Genomic DNA, 4,197 nt, shown 5'->3' with positions numbered 1-4,197 from the left:
AATGGATAAGCTTGAGCTTTGTATCATGTTCTAGGATTATGTAGATGCACATAACCGCTGGACCACCTGAGGGCCCTCATCAAGCCAGGTGTAAGGATAATTTTTACTAGTTTTTGAATAGCTAGTAAAAACTTGATAGCTAAGAGTTAGAGTTATCAAGTTGCAATCAACTTTGATAATTATTGTAGCAGGCTTCGCATTCATGGAACCTCTTCGAGGCCATTGAGTTGGCAATACCTCCAAGCTCATTATGGAAATAGGGCCTAAGAGAGACGCTCATGAAGCACTCAAAATGTTTCTTTCAAATAGACTCCAAACTCCATGGCATCTTATGTACATGTGGTGCACTATGACAACGATGTTCATAGAGAACATTTTCCTCAACAAGTCACAAAACTTAGACCCTTAAAATTGGGAAGTTTTTTTAAATAACTTGTAGACTTTTTGAGACAAAATACGACTAGAATGCCTTTAGTTTGTAAAATTTCAAAAAACTAAAATTTACAAGTGAAAAGATTGGTTCGCTTTTAACCTAGATTTGATTCAAAATTTTGAAAAATCTGGAGAAGGAAAAATACCTCTTTCAAATTTTCAAGTTTTTTTCTAGGCCTGAATTTTGGTTGAAAAGCGATAAGCTGAGCAAAACCACAATGAGGATGAATGGGATGAGTCCTTGTGATGATGTTTGTAACTAGAATGACGATAATGACTTAAGCAAATCACTATGAGACTAGTGGATTGTGCTGATAGATTGCTAATGTTAACACTTGACCTAGCGGATCAAGTTAAGGGATGACAAATTAAAAACCTGTATCATTCAAATTCCCATGGAGGAATGTTCAGATGGAAATTTCGGTCTAATGGACCATTATTGTGTTAAGGATATGAATGATATGATCTGAAAGAATTGTTATCTGCTGATGAGTTCTATATAAGGGATCTTTATCCCAGGATTCTGCTGCTGGGACCATTATTGTGTTAAGGATATGAATGATATGATCTGAAAGAATTGTTATCTAATGAGTTCTATATAAGGGATCTTTATCCTAGGATTCTGCTGGGTTCACCAGACTATAAGGAACCCCAGAATCAGTTGGATCTTAAGGGAAAGAGTTGTCCTCTAGTTTGCGAGATGAGGACATCTCGCGTTTTTTAAGTGGGGTAGGATGTAAGATTCCTCCCTCCAGCTTTTAAGGTGTGCAGGTGTAAGAACCTCCCCTTCTGATCTTATAATTATTCCCCTCTCTAAAATAAAAGAAAGATCCTGTTTTACCCTATTTTGGCCTAGAGAGAGAAAATGTCTAGAGGGAGGTAATTCAAAATTGAGATATTTTTTGATATAAAAATCCTCCTAGTGTGTAAAATGGTTTCCCTAAAACAGAAATTCAAAAAGAACTTTCCAATGTGCAATTGGAATTAATTAAAAATAAGTATAAAGGACCTTAGCCTAAGGGTCCAAATTTTCAAAAAAATTTGGATTATGGTCCAATTAAGGTTCCTATGGACCAATAAGATTAATCCAAATGTAGGGAGGAGATAAATTGAAGAATAAAAGAAAAACCCCCCAAAAATGAGTAAATGCTCACATAAGATGAAGAGTGGCCAAACGAAAGAATTAAAAAACTAAATTTTGACACCTCAGTGTGGGGATATCCCCTCATGAAGTGGGCACCTTTTTCTCATCATTACCCACAATTTTTAATCAATAAAATGAGATATTTTCATCTCTCCTTTTTCAAAACTAGATCCAAAAAGTAAGCTGAACTGACCCAAAAATGGTCAAAAATTGACCAAACTGATCTGGAAAATTCTAGAATCAGTTTGCTTGGTTAGAGGCTCACTTTTTCCTATAATTAGAAGCCTCCCCCTTTGTAAAAGCTTAATGGTGTTTATGCACTGTTACTCTGCTCCTGTCTTGAGCCATTTAAATTGAATTTTTTAATAATTCAATTATTTTTGGCCTAATCCTCTCCAAAGTGAATTGGTGGCCACTCTTGCTTCAAAAACAAGAGTAGATCCCTCAAGCCAAAGGAGAGCTTACAAGCTCCATGTAAGCTAATTTTCTTACTTGTTTAATGAAAAATCTATGGTTTTCTTAATTTTTATGTTTTCCAGATGTTGAATTAAATTCAAATGCTATGCCTTTGATAAAAAGGCCACCCCCTTCTCCTCTTTACATTCCAACCTTTCTCAATCCTAGAAAGATTAACTAAAGGATTATTTTTTTTCAACCATTAATCCATAGCAGATCACAATCTTTACTCACTAAGTTACTCTAAAAAAACTAACCTCTCCGTCTCCATGGGAGGGCTTCCTTAAGGTTATTTTTGGTAGTAATTCAAAGGCTTGGAACCAAGTGTTCCATTGGCATGACTACATCAAGCCCAAATACAAGCTGAAAAGGTGTGATGTTGATAGCCACCTTGTATGATGTGTAGTAGGCCCAATAGTAGAGTCTCACTCCTAGACGCTTCTACCGTCTTGGTGAGAATAGTGCATAACATCTTGTTTGTTCTCTTGTCCTAGCCGTTTGCTTATGGGTAGTAAGGTGTCAACTTTCCGTAAACCACAAGGAACTCTTTGAGCAAGAACTCCACCACTTCATTCATAAAATGTGGACTCCCAATCGCTCACTATTTCTAGTGGGTAACTGGAACGAGTAATCACATTCTCGTAGAGAAACTTGGTGGTAGCTCTTGCATAGGATTTTTATATAGCTTTGATCTCAGCCCATTTCGTAAGATAGTCTATGGTGACGATGATGAGACACTCCTAGGTTCCCTTAGCAACAATTCAGCTAATAAATGAGAAATGGTCAGCCATACAAAGGAGGTTATGGCAAAATTTTCCAGAACTTTGTGGAAAAGAAAGCTTGTTTTTATGTTATTCCAAAAGAGTAATTCCCACCATTTTTGCATCTAAAAGAAATATTCTAATTACTCCATGTACATATTCACCTATGAATATGCATGGATATCACTGATATTAATTATTAAATTTGATTTTATGCATATAGAAAGATGCATAAAGGAATTTTTCTTATTACAAAAAGTGTTATTCTCATTAACTTTGATTTTTATGCATAGAAAGATGCATAAAGGAAATTCTTTTTACAAAAGTGTTATTCTCATTAAATTTGATTTTTATGCATAGAAAGATGCATAAAGAAATTTCTTTTTTATTACAAAACTATTATTCTCATTAAATTTGATTTTTATGCATAGAAATATGCATAAAGGAATTTTTCTTATTACAAAAGTGTTACTCTCATTAAATTTGATTTTTATGCATAGAAAGATGCATAAAGGAATTTTTCTCATTACAAAAGTGTCTCTCATTAAATTTGATTTTTATGCATAGAAAGATGCATAAAGGAATTTTTCTCATTACAAAAGTGTTACTCTCATTAAATTTTATTTTTATGCATAGAAAGATGCATAAAGGATTTTTTCTTATTACAAAAGTGTTACTCTCATGAAATTTGATTTTTTTGCATAGAAAGATGCATAAAGAAATTTTTCTTATTACAAAAGTGTTACTCTCAATAAATTTGATTTTTATGCATAGAAAGATGCATAAAGGAATTCTTTTATTATAAAAGCGTTATTCTTATAAAAATTATTTTTTATGCATAAATAGATGCATAAAGAATTTTTATATCAAAATTAGAATTCTCTTAAATTAAATGAATAATTAAATACTCTAAAGAGAGAAATTTCTATCGTTTTATATTCACACGGATTTTAAAAAGAGAATTTAGGAAATCTGTCGAGATCAAAATATTCAAATAAATGATTAATCTATTCCTCATTGGAATTCGTAACTAATTTAGAAATCAGTTAAGTGAATATTCAAAGAAAGAAATTTAGTAAAATAGTAACTGAATTATCAAACCTTTTCGAGAAAGATAGATAAGGAAAAATCTTATCTGACTCGAACCTTGAATCAGACTATGACTAAGAACAAACTCTTTCGTCAGTTTTGAGGAAAGAAGGTGTGACCAGTTTAGAAAACTACACTCAAAACTCCCGCCAAATCTGAAACTAAGTTTGAGACCCTTCAAATTGATATGTGGATCAAGGTTATAGAATTTGAAGAATTCTGGTATGAAATTCAGAATTCCGATCAAGAAGTTTTGGGGATATTGATTCAAGAAATAATCCTTGTATTCAAAAGAAAATCAAACTGAAAACTTGC

This window comes from Cibotium barometz, chromosome 11, assembly GCF_041138505.1.
Source record: "Cibotium barometz isolate CiBa-2024 chromosome 11, ASM4113850v1, whole genome shotgun sequence".
Classification (NCBI taxonomy): domain Eukaryota; kingdom Viridiplantae; phylum Streptophyta; class Polypodiopsida; order Cyatheales; family Cibotiaceae; genus Cibotium; species Cibotium barometz.
This window is presented reverse-complemented; position numbering follows the sequence as displayed.